Consider the following 26,148-nt stretch of genomic DNA (forward strand, 5'->3'; position numbering starts at 1 on the left):
GACATAGGAGCAGAATTAGGCCATTCAGCCCATCAAGTCTACTCTGCCATTCCATCATGGCTGATTCCAGATCCCACTCAACCCCACGCACCTGCCTTCTCACATATCCTTTGCTGCCCTGACTGATCAGGGCGCCTTTTCCATCTTTCCCATTCTTCTCTGCTTAAAGGAAAGGTCATGGAAAAGCAATATGAGTATTTCCTAACTGATATCAGTTAGCAATGAAATGGTAATCTCACTTTAAGATTAGTTGATTTAGGAAATTGGAATCTTACACAATCATAATGTTTACCATTGGGTAAAAATCATTAGCCTTGCTTTTATGCCCAAACAAAGTGTGCAAAATAATGGTGGAATGTATTAAACTCAGATTCAGGATGAAGTCATCATATTATTTATATTCATCTTAATTATCATATTCAGAATTTTCATAGTGCAGTCGCAGATTTTATAGCTGAGTTCACGTTTATACTCATACTAGCTTCTGATTTATGGTGACATTACTGAAGATGAGCGACAGTTTACTAGCGGTTTATAAAGCAAGAAATACAACTAAATACTTTATGAATAATGTTTGTCAGTGGGCAGTTGTGGTAAACGATCACCGCAAAGAATGAAGGGGTGAGCAAAGGCGAGGCTGACTTGAGGGTTTATATACTTTGATAATAAATGCACTTTGAACTTTGAACCCACTTTGAACTCAAACTTTATTATTAATTCTTTGAAACTAGCAAATAGCTTTTCAAGACTCCACTTAAATTTATCTATATACCTCAGTTACTCCTCTTGCAACAGAGTTCTCCAATCCAACTATTAATCTGAAGAAGTCAGTTACTCCTTAACTTCTATTGAATTTTTAAGAAAGTGACTCTTTTGGCCCTATTTTTGAGAAGTAGACTTGTCTAAGCCAGGGATTCTGAACCTTTCATATGCCATGGACCAATACCACTTAACAAGGGGTCTGTGGACCCTAGGTTGAGAACCTGCGATCTAAACCAACCAGAAAAATAATTTTAAAAGTGTCAAAAATGGTCAGAGTAAAGACCATCAGCTTGTTTATACTTTAAACTTGTACTTCTGCTGTCGTTCTTGTGAAAAAAAGGAAGATATTTTGTGAATGTTTCCAAAGGAAGATGACCATTTTGAAGCCCTCATCAGAGAAAAGCCTTCAAAGACTCCACATCAGCCAGCAGGTTGAAGAATACCGGACAGTTATGTGTGATGTGTGTTCAGCCTGAGGATTCCAGGAGATACATGTTGGAGGAGAATAGCACTGGTGCAGCATCAGAATAGGGCAAGAGAAGTGGTGAGAGGATTCAGGACCACCTTCCTAAAAGTCTGTTCATCTGGACACATTGGTCAATGTCAATAACCTCCTTGCACATTTAAACTGTCCAAAGCATAGAAGGCAACAGTCCGCTGTCCCGATTCAGCCAGCAGCTACGGTCTTCTTATGAATTTAGTTGTTTGGTGAATCATTGCTTGATGAATGCTGACCATTAGATTCTACCTGTAATTTATGGAAATCTGAAAAATTCTTACTTGTCGCATTTTATTGAGCAGGAAATAACTCACAGCAGCCAGGAGAAAGAAGTGTGAGAAATGATAGATATCCGAGCTTCTTCTCTCAGTAGTCAAGGGAAATTCAGCCTTCCAATTTACAGCCATACAGGTAGAGCAGATGTAGTGTGTGGATGTACAATGACTTTTTGCTTTAGTTCCTTCTCACCTTGTATAACCCGAGGACATGCATTAATAAACTGACAATTCACTCTGCATGCTGAACATCACCTGTAAATCTTGTCTAATAGGAATCTATTTTAATTATTTGTCTTAGATATGACAATAGACATCCATAAACAGGAACCTGCATATTTAAGGGAAATAGTTCACTCTTATTAGGATTCAATTTATAACCAGAAAAATTACTAAACTCAGCCAGCAAAGATAAAATAACAGGAATGGATTTCCCAGGATTAGAAATATATGATAACAAATCATCTGCATATAATGATAACTTAAGTATTTCATTTCCAAAGGTAATACCAAAAATGTTAGGTGAGTCTCGGATAGCAATTGCTAAAGGTTCAAGGGCAATATCAAATAATAATGGACTAAGAGGGCATCCCTGCCTAGTACCCCGAGATAAGTGAAAAAAATGAGATTTTTGACTATTAGTACAAACTGAACCTACAGGGGCATGGTATGTCAATTTAATCCAAGATGTAAATATTGGACTAAAATTAAATTTCTCAAGCACACTAAACAAATATGGTCATTCAACTCTATCAAAAGCTTTCTCAGCATCTAATGAAATAACACATTCTGGAATAGTAAGTGAAGGAGTATAAACAATATTCATTTACCCTCTAATATTAAAAGATGTTTACCATTTAAATTAGTTACCGACTCTTTTACATATTTAGGGGTTAAAATTACGAAAAAGCATAAGGATTTATTTAAGGCTAATTCTTTACCTTGAACTGATCAGATTAAATTTTGTTTACTAAATGGTCACCAATGTCTATGTCATTGATTGGATGGATCAGTGCTATCGAGATGATCATTTTGCCTAAATTTTTATATTTATTTCAAGCGGTGCCAATTTTTATTCCAAAATCCTTTTTGATAATGTTGATTCCAAAATTTCTTCATATATATGACAGAACAACAATGCTAGGTTAGGTAAAAAAACATTTACAGAAATCTAGAAAGGAGGAGGGTTTAGATTTATTGAATTTTAGATTTTACTACTGGGCAATTAATATTCGATATTTCAAATTTTGGTTATGGAACTTGGACATAACTTCAAGTCCACATTGGGTTAATCTTGAATGTAATTCTTTACAAGGGTTTTCATTCAGTTCTATTTTAGGGACTTTGCTTCCCTTTACTCTTTCTAAATTGTATAAACGAATGGATAACCCAATAGTTAAGTATACTTTACGTATATGGTTTCAATTCCAAAATTTTTTTGGGTTGAATCAATTCATTTTAGCAAGTCGTATTATATCTATTCATGTCTTTTGAACAATTATCTAATAAATATAACTTGCCTAGATCCCATTTTTTTTTACATATTTACAGATTAGAAACTTTTAAAATACTGTTTCTCCTACCTTCCCGAATTTATATTCAACGGATATTTTGGAAAAAATTTTAGATTAAAATCCTTTTCGGAAAGGTGTCTGTCTGTCTGTCTGTGTCTTGTTTTACGGCGGTTGGCACCCAGCTTAATGGTGCATTACCGCCACCTTTTGCTCCGGAATGTGCACTAGACATATAATCTAAATCCCTTCACCCAATCTCGCTCGCGCGCGCGCACACATCCACACGCGCGTGCGCACACACACAGAAACCTACACTTTACCCTCCCATCTTTGACTATCCTAGTACCCTATTCCTGTTTATCCATCATATCCTATTAAAAAAACCCCTGCACCCGTTAAGAACGCTAAAAATACCCGGACCTGTGCTCTCTCACCCATGCCCAGCAACCCTTTTAAGGTGAATTCCTGCATCCCCAACTCCCTTAGTTTAATTCTCATCATCTCTCTCTGTATCCCATACTTCCTGCAACACAGAACTACATGTTCTACTGACTCCTCTTCCTGACATTCCTCACACAATCCTGTCTGATGTTTCTCTATCATTTTCAATGTTTTGTTTAATGCACAGTGCCCCAGCCTTAACCTAGTCCACACAGTCTCCTCTCTTCTGTTTCCACTACCTACCCTCGTACCTGTAACACAGAAAGGTGTAATAGCAATTATTTATAATATAATTATTCTCATATAAATACTGTATGCGATAGATGTCACTTTGACGTAGCTTCTTTAACTCACATGTTTTGGTCATGTCCTTTTTTTGAAAAAATATTGGAAAGATATTTTTGATATTATTTCAACTGTTCTGAATATTGATTTACAGCCGCACCCTGTTACTGCAATTTTTGGGTTACCAATGGTAGAATCAAGTCATTTAAACTCTTCAGCTCATTGGATGATTGCACTTCTTACATTAATAGCTAGAAGATCCATTTTGCTGTATTGAAAAGAGATTAATCATAGAAACATAGAAACATAGAAAATAGATGCAGGAGTAGGCCATTCGGCCCTTCAAGCCTGCACCGCCATTCAGTATGATCATGGCTGATCATCCAACTCAGAACCCTGTACCAGCCTTGCCTCCATACCCCCTGATCCCTTTAGCCACAAGGGCCATATCTAACTCCCTCTTAAATATAGCCAATGAACTGGCCTCAACTGTTTCCTGTGGCAGAGAATTCCACAGATTCACCACTCTCTGTGTGAAGTTTTTCTGCATCTCGGTCCTAAAAGGCTTCCCCTTTATCCTCAGACTGTGACCCCTCGTTCTGGATTTCCCCAACATTGGGAACAATCTTCCTGCATCTAGCCTGTCCAATCCCTTTAGGATTTTATACGTTTCAATCAGATCCCCCCTCAATCTTCTAAATTCCAACGAGTACAAGCCCAGTTCATCCAGTCTTTCTTCATATGAAAGTCCTTCCATCCCAGGAATCAATCTGGTGAACCTTCTTCATACTCCCTCTATGGCAAGGATGTCTTTCCTCAGATTAGGGGACCAAAACTGCACACAATACTCCAGGTGTGGTCTCACCAAGGCCTTGTACAACTGCAGTAGTACCTCCCTGCTCCTGTACTCGAATCCTCTTGCTGTAAATGCCAGCATACCATTCGCCTTTTTCACCGCCTGCTGTACCTGCATGCCCACTTTCAATGACTGGTGTATAATGACACCCAGGTCTCGTTGCACCTCCCCTTTTCCTAATCGGCCACCATTCAGATAATAATCTGTTTTCCTGTTTTTGCCACCAAAGTGGATAACTTCACATTTATCCACATTAAATTGCATCTGCCATGAATTTGCCCACTCACCTAACCTATCCAAGTCACCCTGCATCCTCTTAGCATCCTCCTCACAGCTAACACTGCCGCCCAGCTTCGTGTCATCCGCAAACTTGGAGATGCTGCATTTAATTCCCTCATCCAAGTCATTAATATATATTGTAAACAACTGGGGTCCCAGCACTGAGCCTTGTGGTACCCCACTAGTCACTGCCTGCCATTCTGAAAAGGTCCCATTTATTCCCACTCTTTGCTTCCTATCTGCCAACCAATTCTCTGTCCACATCAATACCTTACCCCCAATACCGTGTGCTTTAAGTTTGCACACTAATCTCCTGTGTGGGACCTTGTCAAAAGCCTTTTGAAAATCCAAATATACCACATCCACTGGTTCTCCCCTATCCACTCTACTAGTTACATCCTCAAAAAATTCTATGAGAGTCTTCAGACATGATTTTCCTTTCACAAATCCATGCTGACTTTGTCCGATGATTTCACCGCTTTCCAAATGTGCTGTTATCACATCTTTGATAACTGACTCTAGCAGTTTCCCCACCACCGATCCTCCCACATTTCATTGGTTCTCTCAAACTATGTTGTGTTTAAACTTAGAAAAAATTAGAAGTGTTATTTTTGATCCCGCTATTAAATTCGAAAAGACTTGGAGGCCATTTATTCAACATTTTCGTATGATGTAATTTGACCTTTTCCAAACTTATTCTATTCCGTTCTAACATATGTTGAAAGGAGCAGAGTCGACGACACTAATGGTTCCTTTTTTTTTGATGTTATTTAACAACCCATGTCTTTTTTTTCTCTTAGTTTAGTTGATTAACACTGTTTAGGTTATTTTTTCTTTTGGGGTATATCTTTATTTTTTTTCCTTTTACATGATTTTTTTTCTAATTGTTTTGTTTATTACATTTGCATCCTGTATAATTGGGAAGTTTAATACACACGTGTTAAATGAGTTTATATTTAACTATGTTAATCATAACAATGTAATCCCAACAACTTTGTATCAATATTATGGTATGTTTATCATTATGAAACTAATAAAAAGATTGAAAAAGAAAAGGCACGACAATAGATAGACCAGAAAGTATCATCCTCCTCTGTATACGACCAGATCAGCACACCACACCACATCATATATGATCATTTATTATTTGCTTCCCCTGCTCAGAGATGTCCAAGAGAGCCAGAGAGTGTAACAATACTGTGAACAGAATAAAGTGAGTCAGAGCATCCAATGACTAAGATGCTGTTAACCTGAAAATTTGGCGACATCTTCATTTGTCCACAGGTCCTCCGGATCTGGATCCCTCAGATCATGTTTTTTTTAAAGAATAATTCCTGCAATGTGGAATCATGGAAGTTCCTAGCACAGAAGAATTCCTTTTGGCCTATCACTTGTAGTTGAAGCAATTAGATTTATCAAATGAACTCTTCCCGGACTTCCAGCCGAGTACAGGTATCGATTATAAACAACGTTTCAATGACAAACTCCGCCATCTTCTTCAGAGATGATGCCAGGTTACGTCTAGTCTGGTGGTATTTATACCCCTGTACTCCACCCCTCCTGATTGGTTAGTCGTCATCCAATCAGGGAATCCTGATTGCTAGCTGTCCTGAGTCCCAGGTCATCTTTGTGCAAATGCGGAACAAAGTATATTGGCCAGATAGGACACATGGTGGAAACCTGCATCGAGGAGCACAGGAGGTGTATCTATTTGGGTTACCTGGAGAAATCAATGGTAGTAGAGCATCGCATTCGCAATGGCCATAGCATTGACTTCGACAGCACAAAACTACTGTGCTGCGCAGATGGCGTTTTGGACCATCTGGTAAAGGAAGCCATTGAAATAAAACTAGAGAAAACAAAGTTTAACAAAGATGAAGGTCTCGCTCCAAATAAGAACTGGAATTTAATTGCGAACAAAGTGGGAGAGCGGACGAACTAATCAGGAGGTACAGACTACGGTAGATATTGAGATATTTCTACTAGTGGGAGAACCTCAAATGAGAGGATTTAGTTACATGACTTGGGGGATGAGCAGCCATTGTAAACTAAGATGTACAGCAACTTACAGGGTGGTGTATCTTCAGAATTCTTGACTACAGGGTGCTTTGGAGGTGAGATCTTTGAGGGTAAAGAGGAGGTAGACAATCTTTTGAAACATCAGGAAATTGAGGCCTGTGGGGAAATGACACAAAAGAGATGAAGCCTGGAGAAGAACAGCCAGGAGAAGTGCCCTACTCCTGCTCCTAATTTCTGATGTTCTTATCATTCTGATCCTGTTTGTTGGACACAGATGTCCAAAAAGTTCCTTTCAAAATTGGTAAATTGGTTTTAGTATTGTCACATGGACTGAGGCACAGTGAAAAATTTTGTCACAGATTAATTCATTACAACAGTGCGTTGAGGTGGTACAAGGGAAAACAATAACAGAATGCAGAATTACAGATTACAATACAGGGAATGTACAGTCCAGACAGACAGTAAGGTACAAGGACATAACAAGATAGATTGTGAGGTCAGGAGTCCATTCAGTAGCCTTATAACAGCAGGATAAAAACTGTCCTTGAGGGTGGACTTTTCTATCTTTCTCATTTTCTACCTGATGAGGAGGGGGAGGAGAGAGAATATCCGGTGTGGGTGGATCTTTGATTATGTTGGCTGCTTTACAGAGGCAGTGGGAAGTGTAGACAGAGTTCATGGAGGTGAGGTCGTCTTCCATGATCTGCTGATCTGTGTCCACAACTTATTGCAGTTTCTTGTGTTTATGAGCAGAGCAGTCGCCATACTAAGCCATAATGCATCCGGCAAAGATGCTTTCTATAATGCATCAATAAAAATTGGCAAGAGTTAAAGGGAACATGCCAAATTTCATTAGCCTCCTGAGGAAGTAGAGGTGCTGGTGAGCTTTCTTTGCTGCGACATCAATGAGGTAGGACCAGGAGAGGCTGCTGGTGATGCTCACTTCTATGAATTTGAAACTGTCAACCCTCTCGACCCTCTGATGTAAACAGGATCATGTGCACCTATCCCTCCATCCTGAAGCAAATGATCAGCTCTTTTGTTTTGCTGGTATTAGGTTGCTGTCATGACAACACGTGACCAGGCTCTGTATCTCCTTCCTGAACTCCAAAATATTGCCTACTATGGAGTTATCATCTACAAGCTTGTAGATAAAGTTAGAGCAGGATCTGGTTGCTGTGGCACAAGTTTATAGGGAGTAGGATAGAGGGCTGGGGCCACAGCTCTGTACAGCATCAGTGTCAAGAATAATCATAAAGGAGGTGTTGCCCCCTATCTTTACTGATTGTGGTCTGTTGGTCAGGATATCGAGGATACAGTTGCAAAGGGAGTTGTTGAATTCTAGGCTTAGGGTTTTGGTGATGAGTTTACTTGGAACTATAACATTAAAGGTAGAGCTGCAGCCAACAAACAGTAGTCTAACATAGGTGCCTTTACTGCCCCGATGCTTCAAAGATGGGTATAGGAATTGGGAAAGGGAGCTAGTGTCAGCCGTGGACCTGTTTCCATGGTAGATGAGTTCTGCTGGGTTGACATTGTTTGGGAGGCTGGAATTGATGTGTGCCATGACCTGCTTCTCAAAGCACTTTGTGATGGTGGAACTCAGAGCCACCAGGAACAGGTCATTAAGAAACATTATTTTGTTTTCTTAGGTAGCGGGATGAAAGTGGTGCTCTTAATGCAGGTGGGAACCTTAGATTAAAGAAGGGAGAAGACAAAATTGTCTGCAAATTCAACCATCTTGAATGTTATAATGCAAATAAAGATTTGGAGAATGCAGTCATGGAAAGCTTTGTATGAAGGCATTATTTGCACTGGGTGTCTGTGCTGATATTGTTCATTTACAGTCAATCATGGCAGTGTACAGTGAATTAATTCCTCCATCGATAACCGGCAGGGACTAATACACAGTTTTATAGTAGTATTGGTGGTTTCAAATCTGTTCGGTATTTCATTTACATACATAATTTGCTACCGTTAAACTGTAGTTTGACTGTTTTTAATGCATTTTTAACTATCTCCATGAAACTTTGGCTAATTGGATCAGCCCCTAATAGGGCCAAACTATGCTGGTTTCCACTGTCTATGTCTACCTCCTCCATAAATATATCTAATGATGTAGCTTCCACTGCCATTGGGGACAGAGAATTCCAGAGACTGAGAGAAGATACTTTGATATCTTTGATATTGAAGACCTCGGTTTTAAATAACACTTACAAATTTCTACAGTTGTATTGTGGGCAGGATTTTGACTGGCTGCGTCTTAGCCTGGTGTGGAGGTTCCAATGAGCAGGATTTCCTGAAGCTGCAGAGGACTGCACACTCAGTCAGCCCTACATTCCACTGAGGATGCTTTCAAGAGGCAGTGCCTCAGGGATTGTCTTACCTCACCATCTGGGACAGGACCTCTTCTCATTATTATTACCATAGAGGTGAAGATATAGGAGCATGAAAAACCAGGCTCAAGGAGCTTCTCCTCTGCCATCGGATCTCTGAATGATCCATGAACCCATGAACACTACTTCACGATTCATTTTTATTTGCACTACCTTTTTATTTTTGTCACTTATAGTAGTTCTCTGTAGCTTCAAACATCAAATATCACAATATATAAGTCAGTAGTAATAAACCTGTTTCTAATCCTGACCAGCTCCTTCTTTGTAGCTTTGTCCCTTTGTTCATGATTGTCCCATTAGTGAAAACACCTCAATATTTGCACTGTAAAGCTCCCTTAGAGTAAAGTCATAGAGTAAGGTCACCCCTCATTCTTTTAAACTTCAAAGGCTGCAGCCTTCAACCTTACGCAAAGATTTCAGGAGGCAAGGACCACTTCAGTCCAAGGAGGCTCCAGTGGACTGGAACAAGTTGGCACTCGAGTATTATGCCCTCTAGTGTTAGACCCTTTGATCCTGGGATAAAGATACCACCTGTCTACTCTGTCTATGCCTCACATAATTAAAAAAAAAATCCACCAGGTCTCCCCTCAGCCTATAATAGTCCAAAAAAATAACAAGTTGTCCAACTCTTGTTTTGCTAATACTCTGTTTTTTAAGCAGTATCCTGGTAAACCTGTTCAGCATCCTCTCCAAGGTCTCCTCATCTTTCCATTAATGGAGGTGACCAAAACAGAACACAATACTTTAGATGCGGCTTAACTGGACTTTTATATAGCTGCAATGTAGCTTCCTGACTCTTGAACTCAATGACTCAGCTAATATTACTGACGCACTATGTAATGATTTGATTTGTATGAACAGTGTGCAAGACAAGCTCTTCAATATATCTTTGTACATGTGACAATAATAAACCTATACCAATACCAATAAAGGCAAGCATGCCATATGCCTTCTTTACAATACCATCAACCTGTACAGCCACTTTCAGAGATCTATGAACTTGGACCCCAGGATTTCTCTCTACATAGACACTGTTAAGTGTTCTGCCATTAACTATGTACCATCCATTTACATTTGTACTGCCTCTCTGTGTCTCAGACATTTTATGATGGGTCTAGTACAGACTGCCCTCTCCCATGTCTCCCTCCAGCTGCTGCTGTTCAGCTTACACACGGCCAAGTAGATGTCTCCTTGCTGTTACTGCACCTTCACGAAGCAATAGAGCTGACCGCAGGTCAAATGGAAAACAGTGGGCTGTATACCGATTCTGTATGCTTTTCCATCAGTGGAAGTATCAGGCTGTCACAGGTGCAAGAATACATAAGTCATAATCCGTTGTTAGAGATAGAGTGCTGACAAAGGGCTGCTTGATGCTGAGACTAGGCGGCTGAGCCGAAGCAGAGGGGCAGATTTACTTTCCTCTGTGGATGCCAGTCAGATAAAGCAATTCTCTTGCTTTTGGCAGAACTCAATGGACTTTACGAAGTTTATGAGATAACGTTTTGGCTTACTTGATTAAGAGAGACTATCACTGCACCAGATTACCACCTAGACAGGAAAGATGAAAACTTAACCCCGCAGTTCACTTCCAGCACAAGTATCTTCTGCCTTAGTGAATGCAACAGTTCAAAGAAGTAAAAAACAGGTAACTACATCAGTCTAAGACAACAATTTCAAACAAAACCCTGCCATTACATTTTGAAGATATGTATTAGTCTCAAATGCTCCAAAAGAATTTATAAATTAAAAATATCTCTTAAAATATTCTCAGCATTACTGATGGAATGGAATGTGATCTTTGAGTATCTTAATTGCTCACGATAACCAAATGATTAAATGCTCAATCTAGAAGAAGACAGCATATATAAATGTTTAAACTCAGTGTCTGCCACCAAATTGCTATTTGTCAAATATTAGAATTCAAAAGTCTATATTAAACCATAATAAATAACAGCAAATATGCAGTCTTCATTGTAAACAGCAGAGCATAGTTCATCACCATATAACTAATAATACAGCAAGATCTATAATTATGCCATTACAGCTGGTTCTTTTGCTGGAATGCATTTAAAGATCCATCAACATTCATGGCACAACTTGTGCAGGTACAGTTAGATTTTAATGCTCAACAAATGAATACTGTCTCTTGTAACAGTCAAGAGCCTGTAGCTTGTGCAATTTTTGTTGATATTATCCATGATGTAGAAAGGAAATGACTATTAAAACATGGGTGTGTCATAATGAGTAAGGATTTTGCTTTGTGAAGCTGAACAATATTTAATTTATCCAAAATTTAATGCTGCAAAACATTAATAGGAATGTTATCAAACAGCATTTGATCAATACATTGTGAGGAACATTTTGACGGGAGATATAAGAGACTACACAAAGGCAAACAATGAGCTCTGTGGGTTAAGCAGCATCTATAGAGGGAAATAGACTTTTAACATTTTGGGTCGACCCAAATGTCATTATTTCCCCACGTAGGTGCTGCCTGATCCACTGAGCTCCTTCAGTGCCTTTGTATGTTGCTGGTGAGGAACATGCTGTCAGTTTGAAAATTCTGCTACCACTTACCATTCATTATTCAATAATAATAATAATCGTCATCATCATCAACGTTATCATTTGTGCAGACTAGATGTCGACAAGGAAGCGTTGAACACCTGGGTCAGAGTTGCAGACCTCTTCCCAGAAACAGAAGGGTTCCTTGTGGGAATACAAGACCAAGAGAATTACACAAAAATTATCAAAAATATATTATAAAAGACCAGAAAATTCAAGACGATAAATGCAGAAAATGCTGAGACAAACCAGAAACAATCCAACGCATTGCAGGATTCTGCAGCAGTTTAACTCAATCTGATTACTCACGCAGGCACAATCGTGTGACAAGCATCATTCACCAAACTCCTGTTTTAAAATACAAACTAATAAAAGAAACTACACCTTAGTATAAATTCAAGCTTGATCCAGTTTTAGAGTCAGAGTCCCACAAATTACATTACAACTCATCCGTTATTACAGATAAGACAATCCATAACAACTATCTGGATTAAGAAGCAAGAAAAAATTACTTAATTATATAGCATACCAAACACACATAAAATACAAAAATCAATACGTGAAAAAACAGAAATATGCTGAATTTAAAGAGGAAATTGAAAAAATGTGGAAGATGAAGAGGGTATACATTGTCCCTATAGTAATATCTACAACAGATATCATCCCAAAGGCACTTCACAGAGTCATTAAACAACTAGGGCTACACAGCAATATTCATGTAAATCTTCAGAAAGCTGCAATACTAAATACCACAAGAATAGTCCAAATGTTCCGAGCAGTTGAGATATGAGAATGTTTGGCTATGCCTGTACTTCAGGTTTTACCAGCCTGAGCTGAGAAAAAACAAATAATGATAATAATAACAACTTAGTTATAGAGCACCAATGTAATTCAAAGTGCTTTACTATGGAATAAAGTGCAAACATAAAAATAAAAGACAATATGATATAAGTTAAAAGCAAGGTTAGGTAAGTAGTTTCTAAGCTGGCAATTAAAGGCATCAACCTAGTTGCACACTTTATAGTTTTAGGTACTGAGCTCCACAGTTGCAAAGTATTGACAGAAATGTTATTCAAAGGTTTCAAAGGCTTCAAAGGTACATTTAATGATAGTGAAATGTATACAATATTCATCCTGAAATACTTTTTCTTCTCAATTTTGCACGAAGACAGAGGAGCAACCCAAAGAATGAATGACAGTTAAATGTTAGGACCCCAAAGCCCCCCAGCCTCCCCCCCATGCGTAAGCAACAGCAAAGTAATGATCTCCCTCCCCACCAGCAAAAAAGCATCAGCGCTCCCCACCGAGCACTCAAGTGTGTAGCAAAGCATCAATAAAGATACAGACTTGCTGTACCCCAAAGACTACTCATTCACCCGGTAATTTGACATACCACAGACTTGCTCTCTCCCTAATAAGGGGAAAAAGGTGTCTCTGTTTCATAGCGAGAGGGGAGACATAACAAACAACTTGTTGATTTACGATGTTAAAAGCCAGTTGCATCGCTTTTTCCGAGCTCTGTGCCCAAAGAACTCGGGTCTCTGGGCACACAGCCAGCAGCTAGCTTGCTGTTTTCGATCTTCCATCTCCCATGACACACCAATTCCCCACAGAGGCACCGACCACGAGTCCGCCCACCTCCAGAGCCAGGAAATCCCAGAACTCTGAAGGCGAGCTAATCTTCTAGGCCACATTCTTGGTGTATCGAGTAAAGGCTAGTCGTGAGACCCCGAGAGTTTGTCACATTCCCGCAAAAAAATGAAGTCAGCCTATAACTCCAGGTCACAGTCCTCAAAATAACCCTGAAAGGGAAAAATAGAGATATTGAATTAGAAATATGCAAGCAAAGGTGTTGCTGTTAGACGCCATTGTCTCCTTAAAGGGCATTTGATCAATACCTTGTGAGAAACATGCAGACCGGAAACGTAGGAGACTACACAAAGGTCGCTTTGCGTAGTTAAAAAAAACTGACCTGCCAATTACCTTTTGAGGGAGGTTGCTTAAATTGAAGAGACAGCAGAACAAGACCTGAGGGCTTGAGCAGGACATTAAAACAAAAGTGAATCTGTGATGTACTCTGGACCATTGAGAGCTTTACAAACAAGTAAGAGAGTTTAAAAGTCAATTCTAAAAGATACAGGAAGCCAGTGCAGAGTAGTTAGGATGGGAGTGATATGCTCCCCTCATCTTGATTTTAATTTAATGTCCAGCAGCGGCAGTTATGTGTTATAACTCCAAACATAAAACTAATCAAAATAAAAACAAGGGAGCCCGAGAGTTGTCTTAGATTTGATTTTGCTTTAAGTGAGGTGCGCACATATGATGTGGAGGTGTGATGATGTATATCATTCACATACTTTTATAACCCGTAATGAATCATGTAAACAACAAAGAATGCTTAATCAAATAATACATCAGCAGTGTTCTGAATGCGTTGATATTTGTCAATAGATTTCTTTGGAAAGCCAATTTAGTCTTTTCCATTTAAAGGCATGAATTGGTTACTGGGCATTTTATGTGTGTTTCTCGGATTTCCAGCATCTGCAGATTTTCTCTTGTTTGTAATTGGTTTCTCAGTACCATTTCATGATAGAAGTGGATGCACCTTTGCAACATTTCTTAAGTGTGGTAATGCTGCTCTGGTCACTTTGTTTACTTGGGATTATAAGTTTAAATTTGAATCAAGGATAACATCCAGGTGTGTTACTTCTGATTTTACAAGGGGACCCAACAACCGTAAAATAAAGTAACTTACTGTCTTCAGATATGCTCAGTGGGCAAAACTCCATGTTCCACTGTTCTCAGGCCTGCTTGTTTATTAACTTGTCCTTTATTGATTTCTTGTTGCTTGTCACAGTCTCATCAGTTCCACTGTTGGACTAATTTTCTATGTTCTTTCTAAGGTGCCTACTCACATTATTACACTTATCTAGAGAAAAGAAAGAACTTGTATTGATGTAGTACCTTCCACTGTATCACAGTGCTTGGGAGTGAAATACCTAAAGTGATGTTGTCATAGAAGGACAATTGGCAAGATTGCCAAAGGGTGGCATGGTAACATAGTGGTTAGCACAATGAGTTATATTTCCAGCAGCCTAGGTTCAATTCCCGCAGCTGACTGTAAGGAGTCTGTACCTTCTCCCTGTGACTGAGTGGGTTTCCTCCACGTGCTCTGGTTTCCTCCCACAGTTCAAAGACCTACCAGTTGGAAGATTAATTGTCCTGTGAATAGGCTAGGATTAAATTGGGGATTACTAGGCAGTATGCCTTGGTTTATTCCATGCTGTATGTCAATAATTAAATAAATATGTTAATTTTATAATTAGCTTTATGACAAGACAACTTGTTTCACTTTGTTGGGAGGTAAAATTTGGGTGAATTTTTTGATTATTTTTCTATGGAATCTTTCACATCTGGGAGATTCAGCAAAAAATTGTAGGCCTTTTTAAGTATAGTCTATAAAAGTCAGGAGGGAATATATCCTCAGAGTTTCTGGAATGGGGCTTGATTGCATGACCTGAATTAAAGATTTTCATAAAAACATCCCAGGCTTACCTTCTGTGTGGCCACTGGAGTGAAGAGTGGGACTACACTGTCTAGCAGAAAAAGGTGAAGGTTTAAGTTGCTCATCATTTTCACGTATTTATCCACCAAATGAGATCGGGTGGGTAAGTGAACATAGAACACAGAACAGCACAGGACCTTTGGCTCATGATGTTATACAGACCTTTTAACCTATTTCAAGATCAGTCTAATGCTTCTCTGCTATATCGACCTCCATTTTTCTTTCATCCATGTGCTTATCTAAGAATCTCTTACATGTGCCTAATATACTTGTCTCTACCACTCCTGCTAACAGCACATTCCACACACCCATCACTCTCTGTGTAAAAAAAAAACTATCTTTGACATCCTCCTTATACTTTCCTCTAATCATGTTAAAATTATACCTGCTCTTATTAACTATTTCCACCCTGAGAATAATATGCTGGTGGTTCACTCTATCCACCTCTCGTACCAGCTTATACACTTCTGTTGAGTTACTTCTCGGCCTCCTTCACTCCAACGAGAAAAGCCTTAGCTTGCTTAACCTTTTCTCAGAATGGACATTCAGTCTGGCCCACGTCCAACTGAGTGAACTGGAGAAAATGATCGTATTCATGAAGTAACTTAGGTAACTTCTACCAAGTACTCTATTATCAGGTTGCACTATTTGACCATGCTGTTGGTACCACGGTCGCGTAGCAGTTCACGTGACTCTAGTACAGTTTGGGGTGTTGGAATTCAGAGTTCAGTTCCGAAGTCATCTGTCAGGAGTCTGCACATACTCCCTGTGGAATGTGTGGGTTTTCTCTGGGTGCTCTGGTTTCTTCTGACAGGCTGAAGAAGTAGCAGTTAGTAGGTTAATTAGCCATTGTAAATTGTCCTCTGATTAGCCTAGGGTTAAATTGGGAATTGTTGAGTAACGCAGCTCGAATGGCCAGATTGGCCTATTCCATGCTATATCTCAAAAAATAAGTAAATATAGTATTAAACAAGGAAGAGCTGCAAGTCAGTAGTAAGCGTGGATATAAATTCATTTCATGCACTAATTCAGGGGAGAAGATTTAGGCCGGAGATGAGGAGAAACTGTTTTTCCCAGGGAGTGGTGAATCTGTGAAATTCTCTGCCCAGGGAAGCAGTTGAGGCTTCTTCACTAAGTATATTTAAGATACAGTTAGGTAGATTTTTACATAGTAGGGGAATTAAGGGTTATGGGGAATAAGCAGGTAGATGGAGCTGAGTTTACGGACAGATCAGCCATGATCTTATTGAATGGCAGGGCAGGCTCGATGGGCCGGATGGCCTTCTCCTACTCCTATTTCTTATGTAATTTGGGCAGTTTAATTCTGGCATTTAGCTAGACAAGCAAACAAAGCATAAATTCAAAGATAATTTTATTATCAAGGTACATCCATGTCACCATATACAACCCTGAGATTCATTTTCCTGTGGGCATACTCAGTAAACCTATAGAATAGGAACTATTACAGGATCAATGGAAGTCCAGAAGACAGCAAACTATGCAAATGCCTATATAAATATAAATACATAGCAATAAGGATACACTTTCAATGTAAGCAAAAGGGATAATGCAGATGGGCAACAGGGTCAACAAGAACATTATGAGCCAAAGGAGTTGTTTCTGTATATCTGGGTGAACGATGGTTCTATGAATTTTGTTCAACTGTGAAGCTGTGAGTCAGCGGGCCAACAGTTTTCAATCTACAATTCAATAAAACATGACAATAATTCAATGTTGAAATTGCTTTTCATATTGATGCACCAAATATGATTTTTGGTACTGTACATCTCCTATTGTGCCTGAGCCTGAGCCTTTTATTAAGAGCCTGTGTGCCTTTTAGTCACTTATACCTTCTGGAGGCACATCCCTCACCATGGGACATGTAAGGTGTCTAGAGACACCTTTCTCTGTTTGATGGTGAACACCCTTATTGAAAAGCTGAAATGGGTTGGACTGAAGATACTTAGCCTGCTTTCAGCACAATACTCTTCTGAGCTGCACAGTCATATTATTTTCTAACTATAAGTTCAGACAAACCAGCTCTGAACGTGCCTTTTCTATGGATTTCAATAGGTGCTTGACCGAACAAACTCTGAAGTTCAGCTTAGTGATGTTAGTGCTCGAATGCCTATTGGATTTGTCCAAAATTCCTTTCTTCTGGATCTTGCCAGTGCTGTTATCCCACTTGCTGGGTATGTTAATGACTCTACTCATACAGCAGGAAGAGGAGATATGAGATCTTTGTGCATGAATCAGTTGGCACAGCTTCTCTGATTTATACAATATTAATCACAAGATAGTGTCTCTTCCAACTCAAGCTCTGCATCATATAGAAAACTAAGAACAGGAAAGCAGAATGGCCTTTCATATTGACTTTTCAGCTCCACTTTGAACCCATTAGATGTGACGAATTTGGCTCTTTTGGCAGTAAGGACTGGGCTTGAAATGGTTTGACATTTGCAGCCCAGTCCTTGGTGAATGTGCTCCACCAGACAGAACCACTTCAATTTTGACAACTAAATTGGCAATTATATTTCAGGGAGCTACAGGGATAAGTGCAATAGAATGTCAAAGGAAAACTGACAAAGGAGTGGTTACAGTATAGAGATAAAAACTGAATTTTAAACATGGGAACTTCTCTTTATTAAGTTTGATCAATGATGTTTACTGTTTCATAATACGGGATGTTCATTTTTTCCCCATGTCTGTGTTTGAGATATATCCCTTTAAATTACTGGGCAACATCAGTTTCATTTCACATTATCATGTTCACATTTTAATATCCCTTATTTCAATTATCTACGTCAAGAACAGTCTTTGTCATATCTGAGGTCCAGAAAGGATTATCTCTGGGAAGCAATTAGAAATACTTACCAATTTGACACTTACAGTAGCAGTGGATCTTCTCTCAACTGAGGCAAAAGGGTCATCAAATGCCTTTGAGATTTAAGGCTGGATAAGCCTTTATTCACCTAGATCAAACACAGAGTGGAAGCTGAGAGCTCATTCTCTTGATCTATAAATGGCTAAAATTCCCACATTAAGGAAGCTGTTGCTTGGCTCACAGTCACAAGTTTGCACTGTGTTCTAGCCATTAGCATCTCTTGGGGCACAATGCCCACGGGATTTTCAATTAAGGCAAGTTTGCCAGTGGAGAAAAGAAACTGTTATTTTTGAGGTCCAAATACTTGTCATGCGAAGAAACTTCTATTTCTGCATCATGAAGTGGTTGAACATACTAACGGACAGATTGAGTGGCAACAAATGAAGTAAATATTTATAAATGTTTCTGAAAGCTTCTAGACAGCCTTCAAAAATTTCTCTCCAGGGACCATCTCAAACCCAAGAGCTGAATTTGTGAGGACAGGTGCAAAAACTATTACCCAAGCAGTGAAGAGGAGGTGTTGAAGTTGGCTTGGCACTTGCTGCAGGTTGCTACTAGACACAATGACCGAGAAAGCCGAAAGTTGAACATCAGATGGGAAGAGCTTGATAAGTCATGACAAGGAATAACAGAGAAAAGATGAAGGCATAAGACCTTAAGACATTGGTATAGACATGAGATAAGATTCCCTGGTCAGTTTGAACAGAGACAGGCACTGCTGTTGCAATCTCTTTGAATGTCCTGAATTCCAGATGATCCACAAAGGAATTAGAATTAATTGAATGGAGAAAGCTTTCATTAAATCCTAAATAATCAGCATTCTTATGATATGGCTCAGAAGGGAAGGGGAAAGAAGGGGAGTGCAGTAGTGATAGGGGATTCCATAAAGGAGTAGACACGAGATTCTGTGGATGTGAGAGATACACCCCATCCGGGTGCCAGGGTCGGGGATGTCTCAGATTGGGTCTACAATATTCAAAAGGGGGAAGGTGAGCAGTCTTGGTGCATATTGGCACAAATGACAAAAGTAGGGAAATGGAGGAGGTCCTGAAGAGAGAATTTAGGGAGTCAGATAGATATCTGAAAAGTGGGACCACCAGAGTAGCTGTCTCTGGATTGCCGGTGAGGGTAGGAATAGGATTATTTGGCAGATGAGGAACTGGTGTAGGGGACAGGGCTTCAGATATCTGGATCATTGGGATCTCCTCTGGGGAAGATATGCCCTGTACAAAAGGAACAGGTTACACCTGAACCTGAGGAGGACCAATATCCTTGTGGGCAGGTTTAAATTAACTTGGTATGGAAACTGGAGCGATAGGTCTGAGGATGGGACAAGCAGATGCAGTGTGTAGTGAGACTGTCAGGAAGGATGATAGGGCAAAATTGCAGTCAGTCAGATGAGTAACATAGGTACAAAATCGAAAAGGGTAATGAATACAGGGCTGAAAGAGTTATATTTGAATGGACGCAGTATATGAAATAATATAAATGATCTTGTAGTGCAGTTAGAGATTGGAAGGTATGATGCTGTAGGCATCACTGATTCATGATTCAAAGAAGAGTACAATTTGGACCTTAACATTCAAGGATACCCATTGCAATGAAAGGACAAGCAGGCAGGTTGGCAGAAGGAGTGGTATGGTTCTGTTGGTAAAAAAATGAAATCATATCCTTAGAAAGAGGTGACATATGATCAGAAGATGTAGAATCCTTGTGGGTAGAGTTAAGAAACAGCATAGTTGAAAAGACCCTGACAGGATTTATATACAGGCCTCCAAACAGAGGCCAGGATATGTGATATAAATTATCGTCATTGTCGTGGAATGCCTCAAGGTCGAGGATGATGGTCTTCATTCTGAAGAAGTGGCCCATAGAGTGAAGACGCCTGTGCGTGTATTTGTTTAACGTGTACTTGATGTTGCACTCCAAGAAGCACATGATACTTCACAAATCAACCAACTGATTCCAATGACATGGAAACTACGACGATTGGAGCTGATGGATTTGTTGCAGTCTTCATCTGCCTTCACAGCTGTTGAGTTCGAAGTAACTTCATCTACCTGTTCCACCGTTGAGGTCTTGGTTGGATTGTTCTTTGTCAGGGACCTCACCCTCGACCTTACCGCCATGGGTGACCCGACCAGGAGCATAGCTCCAGACGGCATTGCTCTTGGGATCACAGGACCACACAAGCTTCTCCACCACGACAAGGTGATAATCCATGGAGAAGGATATAAATTATAAAGCGAGATTAAAAAAAGCATGTAAAAAGGGCAATGTTACATGCAGATAGATTAGGAATATTAGGTTGGTGCCAGATCTTAAGAGAGAGAATTTGTAGAAAGCCTACAGGATGGCTTTTTAGAACAACTTGTGGTTGAGCCCACTAGGAGAAAGGCAATTCTGGATTGGGTGTTTTGTAATGAACCAGATTTGATTAGGGAGCTTACTGTAAAGGAACCCTAAGGAGTCAGTGATCAAAATTCACCCTGCAGTTTAAGAGAGTGAAGATAAAGTCTGATGTCTCTGTATTACAGTGGAGTGAAGGGAGTTGCTGAGTCATGAGGGAGGAGCTGGCCAAAGTATATTGGAAGGGGAAACTAGCAGGGTGATGCAGAGCGGTAATGGCTGGAGTTTCTGGGAATAATTTGGAAGGCGCAGGATAAGTATATCCCAAAGAATAAGACGTATTCCAAAGTCCGGATGATGCAACTGTGACAGGCAAGTGAAGTCAAAGCCAACATACAAGCAAAAGAGAGGGTATATAAACAGCAAAGATTAGTGGGAAGTTAGACCATTGGGAAGATTTTAAAAACCAACAGATGACAGCTAAAAGAATTCATAAGGTGGGAAGAGATGAAGTATGAAAGTGAGCTAGGCAATAATATCAAAGAGGATACCAAAAGGTTTCTCAGATATATAGAGTAAAAAAGAGGTGAAAATAGATATCGGACCACTGAAAAATGACTCTAGAGCAGTAGTAATGGAGGACAAGGAAATGGCAGACGAACAGAATAGAAATTTTGCATCAGTCTTCACTATGGAAATACTAGCAGAGTCCGAGAGAGTCTAGGGGCAAAAGTGAGTGCAGTTGCTATTACCAGGGTAAAAGTTGCTTGGGAAGCTGAAAGGTCCGAAAGTCGGTAAGTCACCTGAATCAAATGGACTATACCTCAGAGTTCTGAAAGAGGTGAAAGAAGGAATTGTGTAGGCATTAGCAATGATCTTTCAAGAATCACTAGATTCTGACATAGTGCTGGAGAACTGGAAAATTGCAAATGTCACTCCGCTCTTCAAGAGGGAGACAGAGGAACAAAACTATAGGTCAGTTATCATGACCTCAATTGTTAGAAAGATGTTGGAATCGATTATTGAAATGTCTGGGTATTTGGAGGCACATAATTAAATAGGCCAAAGTCAGCACGATGTCCTTAAGGGAAAATCTTGCCGAACAAATCAATTGGTATTCTATGAAAAGTAACAAGCAGGTTAGCTAAATAAGAATTGATGGACATTGTGTATTTGGATTTTCAGAAGGCCTTTGACATGGTGCTGCACTTGAGCCCATAAGACCATAAGATATAGGAGCAGAATTAAGCCATTTGGCCCATCCAGTCAATTCCACCATTTCATCATGGCTGATCTGTTTCTCCTCTCAGCTCCATTCTCTTGCCTTCTTCCTGTATCTCTGCATGTCCTGTCCAATCAAGAATTTATCACCATCTACCTTAAATATAAATAAAGATTTGGCCTCCACAGCTGCCTGTGACAAGGAAATCCACAGATTCAACATTTGCTGGCTAAAGCAATTCCTCCTCATCTTCTTTCTGAAAGGACAAACATCAGTTCTGTGTCCTCTGGTCTTAGATGCTCCCACCATAGGAAAATCCTCTACGCATCCACTCTATCACTCCATCACATTCGATAGATTCCAATTAGGTCACCTCTCATTCTTCTGAATTCCAGTGAATACAGTCCAAGAGCCATCTCTTGATATAACAAGCCATTTAATCCTGGAATCATTTTTGAGAACCTCCTTTAAACTCTCTTCAGTTTTAGCACATACTTTCTAAGATAAGGTGACCAAAACTGCTCATAATACTCCAAATGAGGCCTTCAATGTTTTATAAAGTTTCAATATTCCAACCTTACTTTTATATTCTAGCCCTCTTGAAATGAATGCTAATATCACATTTACCTTCCTCTCCACAGAGTAAACCTGCAAATTAACCATTAGGGAATTCTGCACAAGGACTCCTTTGTACCTCAGATTCTTGCATTTTCTCTTATTTAGAAAATAGTCAACCCTTTTATTTCTTCTACCAAAGTGCATGACCATACACTTCCCGAATCCTGTATTCCATCAGCTACTTCTTTGCCCATTCTCCATATCTTTCTAAGTCCTTCTGTAGCCTCACTACTTTGGCAAAACTACTTGCCCCTCCATCTATCTTCATACTGTCTTCAAAGTTTGCAACAAAGCCATCAATTCCCTAATCCAAATCACTGATATATAACGTAAAAAGAATCAGTCCGAACACAGACCCATGTGGAATACCACGAGTCATCAGCAGCCAAGCAGCCAAGCAGCCACTGCTTTATCCATGCTAGAATCTTTCCTGATATACCATGGGTTTATAGCTGTTAAGCAGCTTCATGTGTGGCAACTTGTCAAAGGCCATCTGAAAATCCAAGTACACATCAACTGATTACCCTTTGTCTATTCCACTTGTTATTTCTTCAAAGAATTCCAGCAGATTTGTCAAGCAATATTTTTCCTTGAGGAAACTATGCTGACTATGACCTATTTTATCATATGCCCCCATATACTCTAAAACTACTTCCTTAACAATTGACTTCAACATCTACTCAACCTCTGAGATCAGACTAACTGGACTATAATTTCCTTTGTTTTCCCTCTCTCCCTTCTTGAAGAGTGGACTGATGTTTGCAATTTTCTAGTCTTCTGGAAATATTCCCGAATCTAGTAATTCTTGAAAGATCATTGCCAATGCCTCCACAATCTCTTCAGCCACCTCTTTCAGAACCCTGGGGTGTACACCATTTGGTTAGGTGACTTATCTACTTTCAGACCTTTCAGTTTTCCAAGAACCTTCTCCCTAGTAATGATAAGCTTCATAACCCCAGACTCCTGGTACTTCCACTATACTGTTAGTGGTTTTCCCAATGACGACTGATGCAAAGTACCTATTCAGTTCATCTGCCATTTCATTGTGTAACGCTCAGCTATATTGGCTGGTATATGTCTAAGGGAAATCCCGCCTGGCACCGGCCTGAACGTTTCCCGCTGAGTCGGTTGCTCTACCACTGCCATCCAAATCAATCCCAAACGTCAATCATCAGCCAGCACACACAGTACATTTTACCAAGTACACTCTATAGATATTACTAAGTCTATGACATTAATATAAGTTCGATACAGAAAAGGAAGTAATGGGGAAAAAAAAGGTGCCAGACTTATCAAAGTTCAAGTTCTTCGTGCACAAGTTGGAGCTCAGAAATTCCTGGCGACCACCCAGATCCTGTCGATTCACGGCTCGAGACCACCCAGAGTGATCCCCTGGAGCCTTTCCGTGCGTCTGCCGTCCTCTCCATCTCTCCTCTGACTCCCTGCCAAAACCCCGTTCCCAGTCATGTGAGACAGCATTATCACCCCAAGAAATGATAACATGGACACCCATTGGCTAATAGCACCCTGCTGTCTGTATTAACCCAAGCAAATGTCTAGCTAGAGACTTTCTCAGCATTTAACATAACATAGAAGCCATTTTAATCCACATACGCAGCAGTTTAAAAGATTAACATAACAAAGAAGCCATTTAAAATTTAACAATTGTTCTCCATTACTACCTCTCCAGCATCATCTTCCAGCAGTCTGATATCCACTCTTGCCTCTCTTTTACCCTTTATGCAACTTTTGTTACCCTCTTTAATGGTATTGGCTAGCTTACTTTCATATTCCATCTTTACCTTCTTAATGACTTTTTATTTGCCTTCTGTTGGCTTTTAACAGCTTCCCAATCCTCTAACTTCCCACTTTTCTTTGTTTTATTATATGCCCTCTCTTTGGACTTTATGTTGGCTTTGACTTCCCTTGTCAACTGGGGTACGGGGTACTGATTGTGGATGATCAGCCATGATCACAGTGAATGGCGGTGCTGGCTCGAAGGGCCAAATGGCCTACTCCTGCATCTATTGTCTATTGTCTATTGTCAACCATGGTTGTGTCATCTTGCCCTTAGAATACTTCTTCTTTGGGATGTATATATCCTGTGCTTTCTAAATTGCTTCCAAAAATTCCAGCCATTGCTGCTGTGCTGTCATCCCTGTCAGAATTGATTTCCAATTAATCCTGGCCAGCTCCTCTCTCATGCCTCTGTAACTTCCTTTACTCCAGTGGAATACTGATACATCTTATTTTATCTTCCCCTTCTCAAATTTCATGGTGAATTCAATCATATTATGATCACTTTCCCCTAAGGTTTCTTTTACCTTAAGTTCTCTAATCAATTCCAGTTCATTACATAACACTCAATCCAGAATAGCTGATCCCCCAGTGGACTCAACTACTAGCTGCTCTAAAAAGCCATCTCGTAGGCATTCTAGAAATTACTCCTGTGGAATACAGCACCAACCTAATTTTCCCAATCTACCTGCATGTTGAAATCTCCCATGACTTTTGTAGCATTGCCCTTTTGGCATGTATATCCACGAGATATATCCTAGGTTATTATGGGAGGTGAAGGAGGAGGTTGCTGAGCCTCTGGCAATGATCTTTGCATCATCAATGGGGACGGGAGAGGTTCCAGTGGATTGGAGGGTTGCAGACGTTGTTCCCTTATTCAAGAAAGGGAGTAGAGATAGCCCTGGAAATTATAGACCAGTGAGTCTTGCTTCAGTGGTTGGTAAATTGATGGAGAAAATCCTGAGGGGCAGGATTTATGAACATTTGAAGAGGCATAATATGATTAGGAATAGCCAGCATGGCTTTGTCAAAGGCAGGTCGTGCCTTACGAACCTGATTGAATTTTTTGAGGATGTGACGAAACACATTGATGAAGGTAGAGCCGTAGATGTAGTGTACATGGATTTCAACAAGGCATTTGATAAGGTACCCCATGCAAGGCTTATTGAGAAAGTAAGCAGGCATGGGATCCAGGGGGACCTTGCTTTGTGGATCTAGAATTGGCTTGCACACAGAATGCAAAGACTGGTTGTAGATGGGTCATATTCTGCATGGAGGTTGGTGACCAGTGGTGTGCCTCAGGGATCTGTTCTGGAACCCCTACTCTTCATGATTTTTGTAAATGACCTGGATGAGGAAGTGAAGGGATGGGTTGGTAAATTTGCTGACGACACAAAGTTTGGGGGTATTGTGGATAGCGTAGAGGGCTGTCAGAAGTTACAGCGGGACATCGATAGGATGCAAAAGTGGGCTGAGAAGTGGCAGATGGAGTTCAACCCAGTTAAGTGTGAGGTTGTTCATTTTGGTAGGTCAAATATGATGGCAGAATATAGTATTAATGGCAAGACTCTTGGCAGTGTGGAGGATCAGAGGGATCTTGGAGTTCAAGTCCATAGGACACTCAAAGCTGCTGCGCAGGTTGACTGTGTGGTTAAGAAGGCATATGGTGCATTGGCCTTCATCAACTGTGGGATTGAATTTAAGAGCCAAGAGGTAATGTTACAGCTATATAGGACCCTGGTCAGACCCCACTTGGAGTACTGTGCTCAATTCTGGTCAGCTCACTACAGGAAGGATGTGGAAACTATAGAAAGGGTGCAGA

Source organism: Mobula birostris, chromosome 5 (genome assembly GCF_030028105.1).
Source record: "Mobula birostris isolate sMobBir1 chromosome 5, sMobBir1.hap1, whole genome shotgun sequence".
Lineage (NCBI taxonomy): Eukaryota > Metazoa > Chordata > Chondrichthyes > Myliobatiformes > Myliobatidae > Mobula > Mobula birostris.